This window comes from Castor canadensis, chromosome 5 (genome assembly GCF_047511655.1).
Source record: "Castor canadensis chromosome 5, mCasCan1.hap1v2, whole genome shotgun sequence".
Taxonomy (NCBI): domain Eukaryota; kingdom Metazoa; phylum Chordata; class Mammalia; order Rodentia; family Castoridae; genus Castor; species Castor canadensis.
In genome coordinates, this window is record NC_133390.1 from 13,100,688 (window position 1) to 13,121,591 (window position 20,904).

The 20,904-nt window shown below is 36.7% G+C and overlaps 1 pseudogene; it reads left to right on the plus strand.

Moving 5' to 3' along the window:
• The first annotated feature begins 17,434 nt into the window (after positions 1 to 17,434).
• LOC109676271 (small ribosomal subunit protein eS6-like) lies at positions 17,435 to 18,149 on the plus strand (annotated as a pseudogene).
• The last annotated feature ends 2,755 nt before the right edge of the window (positions 18,150 to 20,904 follow it).

A 20,904-nucleotide genomic window follows, 5' to 3' on the forward strand; every position in this document is an offset into this window, starting at 1 on the left:
CACTTCACATTAAACTGAGAAACAAGGAGGGCCCCCGGGCTGCCAGTCGCCTGCACCCAGATGGCTTGGGAAGACGCAGACAAGGTGAGCGTCACGGTACCGTGGTACTCCCACAGACAACCCTGGGCCAGAGCAGCATAGCCCCCTGGATAGACTGACCTCCACCTGGGGAAAAAAGAGAAACTGACTAATAAGCAATAAGAACAATAAAGACATATGGGAAAGGGTGGGGCACATTGAGCACCAAAGATTGGGGGAAGGGAATCCTTCCTGGAACTGTAAATAAACAAGCTGGGTGGGCCGGAGAGGCTCCAGAGGGAGCGGGGGCATGCGCCCAGCAACCAGGAGCAGGAAAGCTTGTGAGAGTGGCGGAGGGAGGAAAACTCCACAGGAGAGGAGGGAAGAACCACTTCCCACGTAAACAAACATGGCGGCTGGCATGAGCAGCAGCACCGCCCAGTAATCAGGACCAGGAAAGTTTGTAAAAGTGGCAGTGGGAGGAAAACTGCACAGGATAGGGGGGAAGACCCACTTCCCACATGAACTGTAAATAAACATGCAGGCCTGAGAAAGTAGGAGCAGTGTCACCTCCCCCAGTGTGCTTGGAAAGGGGAAAGCTTGAAGCAGAGGCTCACGCACTGGAGATTTCTGAGTAAACAAAGCCTGCAGGGCCAGGTGAGTGCTAAGCTCACCCCTGAGATCTGCATAAATAACATCTCCAGCAACAGCAGACTGACAGCAGCGGGCAGGCAAGCCACAGCTGCAGATAGCCATTCTCAGAACTGTCTCCAGACTCTTTTTTTTTTTTCCTCTTTTTCTCCCTACCTTTAATGAGAGAACAACCGAATTACACCTGCATGCTGAAAAACTTACTGAAACTGTATTGCATTTGAACTTGGGACACTTGGTGGGGTTTTTTTTTTTTTGTGTGTGTGTGTGTGTGTAGTTTTGTTCTACTTTATGCATCCCCTTTGATGAGACAATTACAGAACAACATCTGAGGCACCATCTCCAGGATTGGAGACTGAGATGGACACCCAAAGTATTAAGACTGAAACTTCATTGCATTTGAACTTGGAGGTTTTTTGGTTTTTTTTTTAATTTTCTATTTTTCATTATATTTTACTTTTATATATAGATATTTCTTTCATTTACTTATTTTTTATTTTTATTCTTATCTTTTTTTTAATTTTTAATCCTCTCTGTCTCTCTAATGCCTGTTTAGCTTATTGTCGATTACTACACTAATGCTCCCTGTTTATACCTTTGAAACTTTTTTGTCTGATTCCTTGTTTTGTTTTCTCCTTCTTGTCTGTGTATTTGTTTTTCCCTTTTCTTTAACTTCTTGCTTTTCATCTCTGCTCACCCTTCCATTCTAAATATTACCATTGTTATTATTACAAGCTAGAAAATACTTAATTGCACACAGTACAGGGACAGTAACAACACCAAAGACAATGACGGGAAGACAGAAAAACAGGGAAACCAGTTTCCCCACAGCAAAAAATTAGTACAGGAACCAGAGGGAAATGAGAAAAACAGATACTCAGATCCAGACTCCAACAAAATGAAGATAAACTATGCCAAAAGACCCAATGAAGCCCACAAGAATAATACAAAAGAAGACATACTACAGGTACTCAATGAGAATTTTTTAGAGATGATACTGGATAGGGTCAACCAAAATGTACAGGAGACACAAGAAATTCCAAGACAACAAAAATAGAGAACTTGAAAAAGCAAAAGAAGAAATAAAGGAAACCATAGAAGCACTGTATAAACACCAAAGTGAAAGAGAGAACACGATGAATAAACAGATAAATGAACTCAGGACAAAAATAGACAACATTAAAGAGGAAACCAGCCAGGATATGGAAAACCTCAGAAAAAAGAACGAAACAGAACTGTAAAACCAAATGGAAGGCCAATCCAGCAGAATAGAACAAACAGAAGACAGAATCTCAGACCTTGAAGATGAATGGTAATTAAAAGAAAAACTGAAGAACTATTAATTAAACAACTCAAGACCTGTGAAAAGAAAATGCAAGAACTCACTGACTCCATCAAAAGACCAAACTTGAGAATCATGGGCATCGAAGAAGGAGAAGAGGTACAAGTGAAGGGAATGTGTAATCTATTCAACAAAATAATAATGGTAAATCCCACAAATCTAGAGAAAGATATTCCCATACAGGTGCAAGAGGCCTCCAGGACACCAAACAGACCAGATCAAAATAGAACTACGCCATGACATATCATCATTAAAACAACAAGTTCAGAAACTAGGGAAAGAATATTGAAGGCTGTAAGAGAGAAAAAACAAATAACATACAAAGGTAAACCCATCAAAATCACAGCAGACTTCTCAACAGAAACATTAAAAGCAAGAAGAGTGTGGGGTGAGATCTTTTGGGCACTGAATGTAAATTACGTCAACCCCAGGATACTCTACCCAGCAAAACTATCATTCAAAACAGATGGAGCAATAAAAGTCTTCCATGATAAGCAGAAACTAAAACAATATGTGACCACAAAGCCACCACTGCAAAAGATTCTGCAAGGGATTCTGCACACAGAAAGTGAAACCCAACTTAACCATGAAAAGACAGGCAGCACCAAACCACAGGAAAAGAAAAAGCAAGCAAGAAAGTAGAGAGTAACCTCAACTTAGGTACACACAATCAAACCTTCAAACAACTAAGACAACTAAATGACAGGAATCACCACATACCTATCAGTACTAACACTTAATGTTAATGGACTTAATTCCCCCATCAAAAGGCACCGCTTGACGAAATGGATTAAAAAGGAAGATCCAACAATTTGTTGCTTACAGGAGACCCATCTCACCGACAGAAATAAGCATAGGCTTAGGATGAAAGGCTGGAAGAAGATTTGCCAAACCAATGGTCCCCGAAAGCAGGCAGGAGTAGAAATACTTATCTCTTACAAAGTAGACTTCAAACCTACATTGATCAAACGAGATAAAGAAGGACATTCCATACTAATAAGAGGGGAAATAGACCAAAAGGAAATAATAATCATCAACCTGTATGCACCCAATGTCTATGCACCCAATGTCAAATATACCCTGAAAGACCTAAAAGCATATATTAATGCCAACACAGTGGTTGTGGGAGACTTTAACACCCCATTATCATCAATAGATAGGTCATCCAAACAAAAAATCAATAAACAAATCCAAGATCTAAAATATGCAATAGATCAAATGGACCTAGTAGATGTCTACAGAACATTTCATCCAACCTCTACACAATATACATTCTTCTCAGCAGCCCATGGAACCTTCTCCAAAATAGATCATATCCTAGGGCACAAAGCAAACCTCAGCAAATATAAGAAAATAGAAATTATACCATGCATACTATCTGACCACAATGCAGTAAAAGTAGAACTCAACAACAAAAGTAAAGACAAAAAACATGCAAACAGCTGGAAACTAAATAACTCATTACTTAATGAAGAATGGATCATCGATGAAATAAAAGAGGAAATTAAAAAGTTCCTGGAAGTCAATGAAAATGAAAACACAACCTACTGGAACCTATGGGAAACAGCTAAGGCAGTCTTGAGAGGAAAGTTTATAGCCATGAGTGCATATATTAAAAAGACTGAAAGATCCCAAATCAATGACCTAATGATACATCTCAAGCTCCTAGAAAAACAAGAACAAGCAAATCCCAAAACAAATAGAAGGAGAGAAATACTAAAAATAAGAGCTGAAATCAATGAAATAGAAACCAAAAAAACCATACAAAGAATTAATGAAACAAAAAGTTGGTTCTTTGAAAAAATAAACAAGAGCGATAGACCCCTGGCAAACCTGACTAAAATGAGGAGAGAAAAAACCCAAATTAGTACAATCAGGAATGCAAAAGGGGAGATAACAGCAAACACCACAGAAATCCAGAAAATCATCAGAGACTACTTTGAGAACCTATATTCAAATAAATTTGAAAATCTAAAAGAAATGGACAGATTTCTAGATACATATGATCATCCAAAACTGAACCAAGAGGAAATCAATCACCTGAATAGACCTATAACACAAAATGAAATTGAAGCAGCAATCAAGAGTCTCCCCAAAAAGAAAAGTCTAGGACCTGATGGATTCTCTGCTGAATTCTATCAGACCTTTAAAGAAGAACTGATACCAACCCTCCTTAAACTGTTCCATGAAATAGAAAGGGAAGGAAAACTGCCAAACACATTTTATGAAGCCAGTATTACACTTATCCCAAAACCAGGCAAAGACACCTCCAAAAAGGAGAACTATAGGCCAATCTCCTTAATGAACATTGATGCAAACATCCTCAACAAAATAATGGCAAACCGAATCCAACAACACATCAAAAAGATTATTCACCACGACCAAGTAGGCTTCATGCCAGGGATGCAGGGGTGGTTCAACATACGAAAATCAATAAACGTAATAAACCACATTAACAGAAGCAAAGACAAAAACCACTTGATCATCTCAATAGATGCAGAAAAAGCCTTTGATAAGATCCAACATCATTTCATGATAAAAGCTCTAAGAAAACTAGGAATAGAAGGAAAGTACCTCAACATTATAAAAGCTATATATGACAAACCTACAGCCAGCATTATATTTAACGGAGAAAAACTGAAACCATTCCCTCTAAAATCAGGAACCAGACAAGGATGTCCACTATCTCCACTCCTATTCAACATAGTACTGGAATTCCTAGCCAGAGCAATTAGGCAAGAAGAAGGAATAAAAGGAATACAAATAGGTAAAGAAACTGTCAAAATATCCCTATTTGCAGATGACATGATCCAATACCTTAAAGACCCAAAAAACTCTACTCAGAAGCTTGTAGACATCATCAATAGCTATAGCAAGGTAGCAGGATATAAAATCAACATAGAAAAATCATTAGCATTTCTGTACACTAATAATGAACAAACTGAAAAAGACATTTACAATAGCCTCAAAAAAAATCAAATACCTAGGTGTAAACCTAACAAAAGATGTGAAAGACCTCTACAAGGAAAACTATACACTTCTGAAGAAAGAGATTGAGGAAGACTATAGAAAGTGGAGAGATCTCCCATGCTCATGGATTGGTAGAATCAACATAGTAAAAATGTCGATACTCCCAAAAGTAATCTACATGTTTAATGCAATTCCCATCAAAATTCCAATGACATTCATTAAAGAGATTGAAAAATCTACTGTGAAATTTATATGGAAACACAAGAGGTACGAATAGCCAAGGCAATACTCAGTCAAAAGAACAATGCAGGAGGTATCACGATACCTGACTTCAAACTATATTACAAAGCAATAACAATAAAAACAGCATGGTACTGGCACAAAAACCGACATGAAGACCAGTGGAACAGAATAGAGGACCCAGATATGAAGCCACACAACTATAATCAACTTGTCTTTGACAAAGGAGCTAAAAATATACGATGGAGAAATAGCAGCCTCTTCAACAAAAACTGCTGGGAAAACTGGTTAGCAGTCTGCAAAACACTGAAACTAGATCCATGTATATCACCCTATACCAAGATTAACTCAAAATGGATCAAGGATCTTAATATCAGACCACAAACTCTAAAGTTGGTACAGGAAATAGTAGGAACTACTCTGGAGTTAGTAGGTATAGGCAAGAACTTTCTCAATGGAACCCCAGCAGCACAGCAGCTAAGAGATAGCATAGATAAATGGGACCTCAGAAAGCTACAAAGCTTCTGTTCATCAAAAGAAATGGTCTCTAAACTGAAGAGAACACCCACAGAGTGGGAGAAAATATTTGCCAGCTACACATCAGACAAAGGACTGATAACCAGAATATATAGGGAACTTAAAAAACTGAATTCTCCCAAAAGTAATGAACCAATAAAGAAATGGGCAAGTGAACTAAACAGAACTTTCTCAAAAGATGAAATTCAAATGGTCAAGTAACACATGAAAAAATGCTCACCATCTCTAGCACTAAAGGAAATGCAAATTAAAACCACACTAATATTCCACCTCACCCCTGTTAGAATAGCCATCATTAGCAATACCACGAACAACAGGTGTTGGTGAGGATGTGGGGAAAAAGGAACCCTCTTACACTGTTGGTGGGAATGTAAACTAGTACGACCACTCTGGAAAAAAATTTGGAGGCTACTTAAAAAGCTAAACATTGATCTACCATATGATCCAGCAATAGCACTCTTGGGGATATACCCAAAAGACTGTGACACAGGTTACTCCAGAGGCACCTGCACACCCATGTTTATTGCGGCACTATTCATAATAGCCAAGTTATGAAACAGCCAAGATGCCCCAGCACTGACGAATGGATTAAGAAAATGTGGTATGTATACACAATGGAATTTTATGCAGCCATGAAGAAGAACAAAATATTATCATTCGCTGGTAAATGGATGGAATTGGAGAACATCATTCTGAATGAGCTTAACCTGGCCCAAAAGACCAAAAATTGTATGTTCTCCCTCATATGTGGACATTAGATCAAGGGCAAGTACACAATGGGATTGGACTTTGAGCACATGATAAAAGTGAGAACACACAAGGAGGGGTGAGGATAGGTACGACAACTAAAAAATTAGTTAGCTTTTGTTGCCCTTAATGCAGAGAAACTAAAGCAGATACCTTAAAAGCAACTGAGGCCAATAGGAAAAGGGGACCAGGAACTAGAGAAAAGGTGAGGTCAAAAAGAATTAACCCAGAAGGTAACACACATGCACAGGAAATCAATGTGAGTCAATGCCCTGTATAGCTATCCTTATCTCAACCAGAAAAAACCCTTGTTCCTTCCTATTATTGCTTATACTCTTTCTACAACAAAATTAGAGATAAGGGCAAAATAGTTTCTGCTGGGTATTGAGGGGGTGGCGGGAGAGGGAGGGGGCGGAGTGGGTGGTAAGGGAGGGGGTGGGGGCAGGGGGGAGAAATGACCCAAGCCTTGTATGCACATATGAATAATAAAATAAAATAAAAAACCATCACAAAAAAAATACCCTAAAACTTATATTTCATTTGCTGCATACAAGTTATATAGGTTTTTCAGGCTGTCAGACTTGTTGAGTTCTACTCTTATATCAGTATAATCTGTTTCACATAAAGTATACTTTGATAAATATCATTAAAAGTTTAAACAAAACAGAAATACAAGTCATTCCATGACTGAGTATCTCTACTTCTACTAATAGTCCATGTATGAGCTAAAAATTGAATAATAAAATTAAAAAAAGAAGCATTATAGTTCCTTTTGAATCTGCTTCACTGAGAAAAGTGAGGCTGAGCGTATTAGTCAGCTTTTGCTGTGACAAAATACCTGAGAAGAGTAGCTTAAACAAGGAAGTATGTATTTGGTTCTTGGTTTCAGATTAAGGTCAGCTTCTCCAGTGATGTGCCCCTGTAGAAATGGCATAAAATCATGGCAGAAGGACATAATGGAGTAAAGCTTACCTCATGGTTGCCAGGAATTGGAGAGGCAGAGAGAGAATTAGGGGAAGGAGCTAGGGACAACATATAACCTTGAAACACACTCATTCTAAGACCTACTTTTTCCAACCATGCCCTGCCTTCTAATAGTCTATCAGATTATGAATCAAGTTTCTGAATTAATCCATTGATGAAGTCAGAGCCTCATGATCCAATCACTTCTCAAAAGGCAACCAAACCTTTATCACATGATCTTTGGGGAACACTTCAGATCCAAACCATACCTTTCTGCCCCTGCCCACCACAGGCTCATGTCCATCTCATAATACAAAATGTACTCATCCCCTCTCTGAGCTGCCAAAATCTTAACAGTTCCAATATTGCTCAGAAGACCAAGTCCAAAGTCTCCTCTGACATTGCTAAGGCTATAATCTAAAAATGTGCCCTGAAGCCTTATGTGCTAGCAGGTTGGTTGCCAGCTGATGGACTTTTGAGAGGTGTTTAGATTGTGAGAGTTCTAACTTCTTCAATGGATTAATCCAGTGAGAAGCTCATATGGACTATTAGAATATGGGTCTACCCTTGAATTCTGTGTCCTGTCCCTGTTCCCTGTTCTTTCTCTTTCTACTTCATGGTTGCCATAGGTGAGTAGCTGTTTCACTATGCCTCCTTTTCCATGATGATGTGCCTCATCACAGGCCCAGAGAAAATCTGTTTAAAAATGGACTGAAACCTCTGAAGCCATGAACCAAAATCTTTCTTCTGTTTAGTTTTTTTTTTAATTCAGGTATTTTGTCACAGCAATGGAAAATGACTAACACAGGGAATCAGGCAGACTTTTAGCTGTGAACCCTTATACAATTTCAAAAGCAAGTTATATACTTCCAAAATACAGCAGTTGGAGAGCAATAGAATTTATATTCCCATCTGAAAAGGGAGGAATGATGGCATAGAAAGGAGAGATGGGACCAAAGAAAGACTGAAACCCAGAAGGGCCAAAATTAAATCTTGTAGCTCCATGTCTGGCATATATGACACATGTCTGCATGATGTGAACTCCAATGGGCTTGGGAACTCCCACCTCTATGGCCTTGCTGTCTTCAGCCCACATAACCTCTCCTTTGGGCTGGCTCTTTTTATTGCTTGTGGCTTTCGATGGAAGATGTTCCACGATCTTGGCATCGCTAATTTACTGGGGTCTCTGTTGTAACTGTGTCTTTACTCTAAAAGCTTCTTGTACCACACTCAGAAGTTGCCCACAGGGAATATGATCCTTTGAAGTCTGGGTGGAAGCCTCCATAAACCTCCAGTCTTGTATTCTGTATAACTGCAAATCACCATCTTGCATGAGGCCAGGGTCTGCCTGTCCCCAGCTTTAGTAGCTTAGCTCCTTGGAGCATGGTGTCTCCAGCTGAAGATGGAGAAATACTTCCTTAGGAGATCCAGAGTGCTCTGGGGCTCTCTTTTTAAAGCAAAGTCTTTCAAATAACAAAGAATATCTACATCTTTGAGCCTGTTATGTGTAGGGTCAGGCCAATTCCTGAGATGGCATTATGGCTTCTTTCCTATTGTCCTGGTGCAAAGTATTGGTTTTTTTTCTAATGGTGCTAATGTCTTCAGTAACACCATCTTCACTGATTTTCATGCAAGTCTTTTCTGGCCAATGTCCACATTTTAAAAATATTCTTCACTGTCATTTGCTCCCAACTTTCACTGTAAATCTGGCTAAAAATAGTGAAAAATATTCATGCCACAGCCTGAACATTGTGTTACCTTGACATTTCTCTTACCAGATTGATAGTCTATCATCTTTAAACTTAACCTCACACACAGTTTCAGGGCATGGATAAAATGTCAACAAGTTCTTTGCCAAAATTTAACACAAGTGGCTTCTAGTCTAATTTCCAGTAGAGTCCTCATTTCCACCTGAAACTGCATAAATATAGTCTTGCTATCCACATTCTTCCTACCAGAATTCTGGTCTTCTGACCTCACAATAGAATCACCCATTAAGCTCTGCTTACAACATTCTAGGGCTTCTCCAAGACTTTCACAACTCTGTCCATACACAAACCAGTTTAAAAGGCCTCTGAACATCATAATTAGGTTAAATCACAACAACAACACTACTCCTTAGTTCCAATTTTGTTTGTCAGCTTTCCATTGCTATGACAAAGTACCTTAGAAAACTAACTTAAATGAAGGGAAGACTTATTTTGGCTGTCAGTTTCAGAGGTTTCAATTCATGTTGAGTCGTCTCCATTGCCATGGGTTGTGGCAAGGCAGAAGATCATGGTGGAAAGGTGTGGAGGAGCAAAGCCATTCACTTCATTGTGACAGCAGAAACAGAGAGAATTAGAAGGCACTAGAGACAAGATATGTGCCTTAGGGGCACACTGCAGTGACATACCTCCTCCAGCTATGCTTCATCTCCTAAAAGCCTATAATGTCAGGAACTTATCAGTGGATTAATCCATAAGATCAGAATGCTCAAGTTCTAATCACTTCCCAAAATTCCATAAACTAGCAAATAAACCTTAATATGTGGCTTTTTGAGGAAATTTCAAATTAAAAGCATAATAGAGTCTCTCATTATCAAGCTGACTTTGCTTTTTATCAGAAAGATCTTCATCAAATCATGAAATTTTAGAGATTTTTCCTTATTTACTTTTGTCCATGCTTATCATATTTGTTAAATGAACTGATGTCTGATGTCTCGAGTACTTGATGTGACATAAAACATGAAGTCCTTTCTACAAGTTTTGCTTTGTTGGTTTGTCTGTTTTCCAGACTTAACTTCAATTTCTTAAGAATACAGTATAAAAATTGATAGTTTGCACTTGTGCATTTGTGTGTATATGTAAGAGACAAGAAAATTGGGCCAGACAAATGTGATCATTTCAGTAGGGTGGAATTTCTGGGTTTTAGAGTATATTTATATTTAGCATTTTTAGGTAATGACTTACAGTTTTCATCAGGATGGGCCAAATTCTAAGCCCACCTGGAAGGTTTGCAGACTCCAGGTTCTGAGTATTCTCAAAATGACTTGGTATTTTCCCTTTTTTCTTTTATATTTTTTGTTTTGCCTTTTTTTTTAACTTATCACTTGCAGGGAAGTGCTCTGCCACTTGAACCACCTCTCTGTCCTTTTTTCCTTAGATTATTTTTTAGATAAGATCTCAGGTTTTGGCTAGAAATTGGCCTGGACTGTGATCCTCCTACCTAAGGTGTCCCACATGGCTGGAACCATGGAAACTCTACCATGCCTGTCTTTTGGTTGCGATTGGTGTCACTAACATTTTGCCTTGACTGGCCTGAAACTATGATCCTTCCAGTTTCCCCCTCCATGTAGCTGGGATTACAAACATGAGCCACCATGTCTGGCTGTATTTTCAGTCTTTAATTTTAGCCATTCCAATGGGTATACAGTACTATTTCATTGTGATTACAATTTGAATTGTTCTTATTCTAATGAGACTGGTCACCATTTATTTTTATTTACTGTAAAATACTGTGCAAATTTTTGTTCATTTATTGTGTTTTGTTTCTTTAATGATTTGTAGGAATTTGCTTCTCTTCAGTTCAAATCATTCCTTAGATACACTGTAAATATAGTGTCCCCATAGAATGCTTTTCTCCTCTCTTAAACAAAGAAATACTTAAAATTAAGAATATCTGATTTATCAGTGCTTACTTCTATGGCTAGTGTTCTCTGTATCCCTTTTAACAAATCACATCCTATTTTTAGTAATAAAGATATTACTGAAGTTTTGGTGTGAAGTTAAGAATTCAGGTTTATTTTCTTCTTTATAGTAATTAAATTAATTGAACACTATTAATTTTCATCTTTTGCAATGAAATGGTATTGTAGTCATGTAAGTCTCATTAGTCTGTATATTTAGCTCCATATAGAATCTCTTTTTTCCATTGGTTTATGTGGTTATTCTTGAACCAATACGCCTGCCTTTCCCAGACACATAATGCCACATTTTAGCAATGGGAAATATCTATATTTTCCCAAATATTTATTCCATTTATTTATATATCTATTTATTATTTTTTCTGGAAAACTCTTGTAGCACAAATTTGAATATATATTGTGATAGTCACATTTGTCTCAAACCTGACTTCATGGGGGAAATTACATTTCAGCATTAAGTACAATATATAAGCTATAGATTTTATTTATTTGTTATTCATCAAATTGGAAAAGTTATTGCACTGTCCTATTTAACTGATTTTTTTCTCTCTTTTTTATTGTTGTGTGGGTGGGTGTACATCGTGGCATGTATAAAAGTTCTTACAATATATCAAAGGTATAATACTTCAATTCATTCCCTCCACCATTCTCCTTTACCTCCCTTCCCCCATTCCAGGAATAGTTTCAACAAATACCATTTTTCCATTTACCTATATGCCAAGAGTACACAGTATTTGCACCATACTCGCCTTCCTACATCCTTTCCCTATCTCCTTCCCCCTCCCTCTGGTACCAACACCACTAACCCTCCTGTTTTCTGATTTTGTAAAAGAAAAAATGACATTTTTGCTTGTTTAAGATAGAAAGTTACTGGATAGTCCTATTTAACTGAATTTTTAAAAACTGGTTTATTATTATGTATTAAATTTTATCATGTTTTCCTTAATTTTTAGAAATAGTCATATGACATTTATGCTTTTCTTGTTAATATGGTGAATTACACTAACTGTTCAGGTTAAGTCAATGTAGAAAATAACTTCTCGGACAGAGTTTGGTAGTTGATGAATGGTTTCAGATTTTTATAGCTATATGTTCACTTTCTTGTAATGCCCTTACTAAGTTTTGCTTTTATTCATAGTTTTCATCCATTTAACTATTCTGTGGAGAAGTATTTGTGTGATTGGTAATACTTTTTCTGAACTGGTTTAATGTATTCATTAGTGAAGCAATTTAGAATTGGAGTTTCCTTTGCATGAATGTTTTTAAGAAAGATTTATTTTTCTTCAATAGCTATAAGACTATATGGATTTTCTAGGTATTTTTTTCCCTGTCTGTTTTTCTTGAATAGCATTTCCTTAGATGAAATTTTCTTTCCCTTTGTTTCTGGTATGAGAAGATAGTGGCAGATCTGGAACCAATAAAAGAAAACTATTCTGACTTTAAAGGGAAATTAGAAAGTGGCACTACAAATGCAAGAATAATGGTGTAGGAGCAAATCTTGCTCCTGGTGTGTGGAGAGGGCAATGAGGGCTCTTTCCTCTAGCTTTTAAATGTAAGCTTGACATGATTCAGCTCTGAGGAGTCGTGCTGGATCTTGAACTATAGAGGAGCAATCAGAAGAATATGATGGAGAGGGAAAACATCATAATCACTAGTAGCACAGTAGTGTCAGGGCATTACTAGCAGTGTGTTGTATGGGAATAGTGCTGTGTAAGCAGGCAATGTATCATTTAAAACCTTTGCATATTTGGATAAGAAACTAAGGTGTGTATGTATGAATTTGTTAATATATAAAAAAATGTATATTTTTTTATACAAAAAAAATTTTTTTGTATAAAAAAAATTTTTTTATATCAAAAAAATGATAAGAAAAATGTTTTGGAAAAAAAAGATAATTCCTTCAGGGTAGAATTCCTTGGTTTAAGGATGTAATACTTAAAAATTCTTTGCATTTTTAGGTGGTGTAATGAAAACACCACTAATGCTTATAAGATCCAGGTTTTGAATAGTCTCAAAACTACTTGGCATTTCCATCCTCTAATTTTAGCCCCTCTGATAGCATAAAGTGCTATTTTATCGTGAAGGTAATTTGCTTTGCTCAATGAGTTTGATCACTTTTGTTATTGTTTACTGTAAAATGTTTGTGCAAATTTGGACCATTTAAAATTACTTCTTTCTCTATTTTTTATAACTATTTTTATTAAAATCCTCTTCTAGACACACATTATGGATATCTTCTCCTTTCCAGTGGCTTTTTTACTCTCTAAAAATGAGTATCATGAGACTGTTAGGAGAAATAAATTCTGTTGCTCTATTTCACAGTAGATTGACCATAAGAATAACTGTGGTGTATATTTCAAAAAAATTGAAAGGAAGGGTTTTCATCATAAAGAAATGATAAATGTTTGAGAGTACAGATATTCTTTCCTTGATTTAAACATTACACAATGTATTTCCACTGAGACTTTTATGCATATACAATTCTTGTGTTTCAATTTTATAAAGTTTAATATAGATATTTTGGTTTGGATGAGGTGTAGTTTTTCAATATTTTCTTTCCTGGCTAATGGTCATTGTATCTTCTTTCAGAAACCATCAACTACTTCAGATTAGTAAAGGCATTCTTACATATTGTTTTGGCACAAGGCATGAGTCAAGTGTTATACAATGAAAATTATAAACTAAAGAAAGAAATCAATGAAGACATTAGAAAATGGAAAGACATTCCATGCTCATGGAACAGCAGAATCAATATTATGAAAATAGCTGTATACTACCAAAGGCAATCTATGTGTTCAATGCAATCCCTATCAAAAGCCCAATGACATTTTTCCCCAGGATAGAAGCATCAATCTTAAAGTTCACATGGAAACACAAAAGAGCTTGAATAGTCAAAGCAATCCCTGTATCAATGAGCAACACTGGAGGTGTCACAGTACCTGATTTCAAACTATACTACAGAAATAAAAACACCATGGTACTGGCACAAAAACAGGTGAAATAGAATAGGAGACCCTGACACAAGCCAATGCAACTACAGCCATCTAATTTTCAACAAAGGAGCCCAAAATATACATTGGATAAAAGATAGCCTCTTAAACAAATATTGCTGGGAAAACTGGATTTCTACCTGGAGAAGACTGAAGCTAGATCCAAGCCTCTCATTTTGTACTAGCATCAATTCAAAGTGGATTAACAATCTTAAAGTAAGATCTGACATAGTGAAATTAATCCAGGAAAAAATAGGGAACACACTGACTCACATAGGCATAGGTAATAATTTTATGAGTAGAACTTTAATAGCTCAGCAATTAAGAGAAAGGATTGACAAACAGGACCGTGTGAAACTAAAAAGCTTCTGCACTGCAAAGGAAACAGTCACTAGACTGAAGAGACAGCCTGCAGAATGGGAGAAAATCTTTGCCAGCTATACATCTGACAAGGGATTAAAAACCAGAAGGTATAGAGAGTTAAACAAACTAACCTCTCAAAGATCAACAGCACACTGAAAAAATGGGCAAATGAACTGAACAAACAATTCTTAAAAGAAGAAATACAACTGGTCAATAAACATATGAAAAAATGCTCAATGTCCCTGGTCATAGAGGGAGCACAAATCAAAATGACATTGAGATTTTACTTCTCCCCAATCAAAATGGCTGTTATCACTAACACAAACAATAACAAATGTTGGCAAGGATGTGGGGAAAAAAGAACAATTCTACACTGTTGGTGGGAATGTAAATCACTGCAACTGCTATGGAAAGAAGTATGGCAGTCACTTAAAACACTAAAAATAGACCCATATGATCCAGCGATACTACTCCTGGGCATATATCCAAAGGAATTTGCTCCAGGATATGACAAAGTGACTTGCACACCCATGTTTATTGCAGCACTGTATATAATGGCCAAGCTTTGCAAACAGCCCACATGCCACCAAACTAATGAATGTATTAAGAAAATGTGGTATGTATACACAATGGAGTTTTATTCAGCCACAAAGAAGATTGAAGTTATACTATTTGCAGGTAAATGGATGGAACAGAAGAACATCATATTAAACAAAGTAAGTCAGGCTCAAAAAGTTAAAGGTTGCATGTTTTCCCCCATATGTGGAATCTACACTTGTAAGTTAAATGTTCATATATATATATATATATATATATATATATATACATTTATTTATATATATATATATGGTCATATATTTATTGAGAGAGAAACAAGGTTTTTTAGATGGTCTGTCTGAGGGGATTATGGAAGGTAGAAAAAGGAGATAAAATGTTAGAGAATAAAAAATATTGAAACAAACTATATATGAATATAATATACTGTAATTCATCATAAGCTGTTGAATATTAGGGGAATAGGTTTATAAAGAATAAGCAATGAGGGGGATTCATTTGTTTAAAACACAATTTGTACAAGTCTGAAATGCCAAGGCAAAATTTCCTTGGACTATCAATATACACTTTTATAAAAGTGAAGGACAGAAGAGCAAAACAGGTGTTTTCCATGACTGGGTACCAGTGGGAGGGGGTGGGCATAGGAAAGGGTGAATGAAGGTGAATATGATGGATGTATTTTCTATTCATATATGAAAATAGAAGAATGAAACCTTTTGAAATTGTTCTAAGAAGGAGGATGGGGGAGAAAGGAGAATGATGGAGGGGTAAATCTAACTAAAAATATATTTTAATTACATATGTAAATGTCACAATGTAGTCCACTGTACAACTATTACATGATATTAAAAATATTTGTTTTCTTTACATGGTGAAGTTTTCTTTATTGTGAAGTCAATCTTTTTATCTTCTGATCTGCTGAAAGATGTCAGCAGTGTAAATCTTGTTATTGAATATGCTTGAGTCTTTTTCAGCCCCTCTTGTTTTCTATTGTTCAGTATAATTATTCTTAATCCAGGACCAACTGTATTTTATACAAGCATGACTATGTCATTGGTTAGTAATGGCAAGTCTACATGCTTTCATTAATTCCTTCAATTTATTTCAGTGCCTAAGATCTATGGTACAAAGTTAAATTAAAGTGTTAGTCATCATCCGTGTCTTGTTCCTAACCCTCAGGGGAAATTATTTCACGTTCAGAATTAAGTATGATTTGAAAGCATAGATTTTATGCAAATGCTGTTTATCAAACTAAGGAAGTTATTTTCTTGTACTACTTTACTTAGATATTTTAATATTCATGGATGGATGGTGAATTTTAGCATGTTTTATCTTAGTCTATTGAGATATTCACATGATGTTCATTTTTTTTGATAATATGATGAATTTCACACATGATGAATGACTCTTCAGGTACTAAACCAATATAAAATTCTGCATTCTTGAAATATAGCTCCTGAAGCTTGATTTGATAATATATTATCTCAGCTATTCACAGATATGTTCACAATATATGCTCTGCTTTCATGTTAGGCCTTTGATACATTTTGATTTTGTTGATAAGATTTTCCCTTTTCTGAGGAAGAGTATTTATTTCATAGGTAGTTTAGAGAATTTATTAGTGATGCCATCTAGGCTTAGAGTTTTTTTTGCCTCAATGATTTAAAATAGAGATTTATTTTCTTTAGTGCATTCCAGACTATCTGCACTTCTTATTTTTTTTCTGATATCTGTTTCCTCAGATGAATTTCAAATGTCCTGTTGGTCTTTATGTCAGTGGGAGGAAGAGATCCAAAATCCTGAAAAAAAAATAATTGAAAATTCTTTCTTGAAACATGAATACAAGAATCAGTGTTGGAGGAGGATGAAATCCATGATCCAGGTATGCAGAGATAGTGACAAGTGTTCCTTTCTGATGAAATTTTTAAGCAATATTGACATATCCAGCCACCAAGTGAGCAACTGGGAAGCATGGGATATTTTTTTCCTCTGTTTTCCCTTGAACTTTAGAGGAGCAATCAGAAGAATGTGATGTGGAAGGAACAAAGTACAATCACACTGGACTTCAGCATCATCTGGAAAGTGTTTGTATATAGTGGGAATAGTGCTGTTTTTAGGTAATAGTCCATTTAAGACCTTAATGTATGAAGATGAGAATATAGTGAGATTGGATGGAAATAACAGGAGAGACTAAGAGTCACATGGAAGCATTTTATATGAGAAGTTCAGACAGAACTGGAGACTAGACATTTACTTTTGACGTTACTTTTAAAATATTTTCATAATTTATGTTGAAATATGTCAAAGAGAAAACTTTGAAACCAGTAAAAAGGGCTTTTTCCTGGTGCCTCCTGGGTGAGCAGCTGCACCAAGATGAAGCTAAATATCTCCTTCCCAGCCCCTGGATGTCAGAAAGTCAATGAAGCAGATGATGAACTCAAACCTTGTACTTTTTATTAGAAGCCTATGGCTACAGAAGTAGCTGCTGACCTCCCGGTTGAAGAATGGAAGATCTATGTGGTCCAAATCAGTGGTGGGAAAGACAGACAAGGTTTTCCCATGAAGCAGGTGGTCTTGACCCATGGTTGACTTCACCTGCTACTAAGTAAGGGGCATTCCTGATATAGACCCAGGAGAACTAGAGAGAGAGTGAAATCTGTTTGGGGTTGCCTTGTGGATGCCAATCTGAGAGTTCTCAACTTGGTTATTCTAAGAAAATGAGAGAATGATGTTTTTAGAATAACCTGGTTATACTAAAAACGAAGGAGAGAATGATCCTACTGTGGTCTGGAGTCTGTGGCTCAAAAGAACGAGCAGAATCCACAAACTTTTCAATCTCTCTAAAGACTGGGATGTCCCCCAATATGTTGTTAGAAATCTCCTGAACAAAGAAGATAGGAAACCCAGGGCCACGGCACCTAACACTCATCAGGTCCTGCAAAAATAAGGAATAGGCTGCAGAATATATAAACTTTTGGCTAAGAGGATGAAGGAAACCAAAGAAAACTGCCAGGAACAGATTGTGAAGAAAAGAAGGCTGTCTTCTCTGAGAGCTTATTCTTCCAAGTCTGAGTCCAGTCAAAAATAGGAATCACTTGCCCCACCACTGATGGCTAGATTAAGAAAATGTGGTGATTATATACAAGGGAATTTTATTTATCCACAAAGAGGAATGAAATTTTGTTATTTGTGGGTAAATAGATGGAACTATTATCATCTTAAGGGAATTCAGCCAGATTCAAAAGTCCAAAAGCCTCTTGTTTTCTCTCATATGTGATATATAGAACTAATGCAAATATAGCAATATTATGAAAAATAGGTCACACTAAGGTGAGGTCCCAGGAAAGAGGAAGGGTAAAAGAAGGAAGTTAAGGTGAATATGGTTGTTTTATACAAGAATGAACATAGAATTTTTAATCCTGTTGAAATCACTGAAATCCTGTTGAAATCCTGAAATAAGGAGACTAAGGTAGAAAGGAGAAAAATAGAGGGGATTAACCAATTTGGGTTATAACACATATATACATGGAAATGTTGCAAGAAAACTCCCTGTGCAGCTATTTCAAACAAGCAAATATGTCATGCTTTTTTCTTTTACAAAATTGGAGAACAGGTGGGTAGGACAGGTTCTGTCTGGAAGCTTGTGGCCAGTGGGAAAGGGGAGGAGGATTAGGAAAGAGTACAGGAGGGTGAATATGATGTAAATACTGTGTGCACGTGTATGTAAATGGAAAAGTGAGACTTGTTGAAATTATTCCAGGAATGGGAGAAGGGGAATAAAGGACAATGAAGGAGGGGTGAATTAAATTATAATATAGTTGATATATAGTAAGAACTTTTATAAATGCCACAGTGTGTCCCCAAGCACAATAAAAATAAATAAGCAAATATATCAAACAAAAAAGTAAGAATCTTAACAAATAAATGATCAGACCTAAAAAATAAACAGAAAGAAACCAGCAAAAACGTGTATGTTCTCTTTATGCATATTTCAGGGTTAACATTTTAGTTTATCTGCAAATCACATTTTACTCTTTCATGTCCATGGCTATTTTTAATCTATCTCTACTCTTCCATCTTTCTCTTTTTCTGTCTATCCCTATCTCTATCTCTTGTCTGTCTCTCTGTCTCCATCTCCCCACCCCCAGTCATTAATATATGTGACTTAAACCTGCATGTATCCAAATATTAGAATGTAAGTGTCACAGTCCTCAATGTGGGTCCTGTGGAGGTGTCCCTTGGTAACCCATTTCTAAGACAGGGATTCCTCTGAATGCAACTTTTCCTCATTCATTGGGATGACCTGCCTTACAAGTGCTCTGAACATAACTTGCATCAGATATATTCCAACAGTAACAGAGGGCAAGGAGCCACTTTCCATCTTTCTCTGTTCCAAGTGAACACAGAGGTGCATTGCACAGACGGAGAAACAATTGCACTAACAGGAAGTCTAAACCAGCAGCTAAAAAAGGCTCTGCTTAAGATTTTCTTTAAGATCAAATGTGAAATTTTACCATTTAAGTGGGGAGAGTAAGATGTGTTGTAGGAAACATGAGGCAAACAATGAAAAATTCCATTGGGTAAAGTGTGCTTACCCATGTTTATTGCGGCACTATTCACAATAGCCAAGTTATGGAAACAGCCAAGATGCCCTACCACTGACGAATGGATTAAGAAAATGTAGTATTTATACACAATGGAATTTTATGCAGCCATGAAGAAGAACGAAATGTTATCATTAGCTGGTAAATGGATGGAATTGGAGAACATCATTCTGAGTGAGGTTAGCCTGGCCCAAAAGACCAAAAATCGTATGTTCTCCCTCATATGTGGGCATTAGATTAAGGGCAAACACAACAATGGGATTGAACTTTGAGCACATGATAAAAGCTTTAGCACACAAGGGAGGGGTGAGGATGGGTAAGACACCTAAAAAATTAGTTAGCATTTGTTGCCCTTAACGCAGAGAAACTAAAGCAGATACCTTAAAAGCAACTGAGGCCAATAGGAAAAGGGGACCAGGAACTAGAGAAAAGGTGAGATCAAAAAGAATTAACCTAGAAGGTAACACACACGCACAGGAAATCAATGTGAGTCAACTCCCTGTATAGTTATCCTTATCTCAACCAGCAAAAACCCTTGTTCCTTCCTATTATTTCTTATACTCTCTCTTCAACAAAATTAGAAATAAGAGCAAAATAGCTTCTGCTGGGTATTGAGGGGGTGGGGGGAGAGGAAGGGGGCGGAGTGGGTGGTAAGGGAGGGGGTGGGGGCAGGAGGGAGAAATGACCCAAGCCTTGTATGCACATATGAATAATAAAAAAAAATTTTAAAAAAGGCCCATTAAAAAAAAAGAAAAGAAAAAGTGTGCCTAAGGAGGGGTGTGTACAAAGTATTCTTCATGTAATCTACTTTATGTATTTATACTGGTGAATTGTTACTAGTGTCTTTAGGAAGTAGAAAAAGTAACTTTACTCAATCTAGCTCAAAATAAAGGTTATTTGGCTAAACAGAGTGATCTGTCGAGATCACAGTTTTTCTACTTAGAGAGAAAGGTTGAAAGGACAGAACATGTCTGAGCCTTGATCTTCATACACTGTTTCAGAATGCAGTTTCTGCTATTATTCAGCATATAGCACCACTGCTCACAATATTATCATCTGACCAACCACTTTGTGAATGTATTTCAGCAAAAATCCCTGTTTCATCCAGTTACCGTACATATATAATTCCAAAACACATATGAATGGCAGAGAAAAATGGACATGAAGACAAGTTGTTTGCAGTGACAGTAGAGCAGTAGAGAGTTGTTCTCTTTAGTTTAAGTGTCATCATCTTCACAA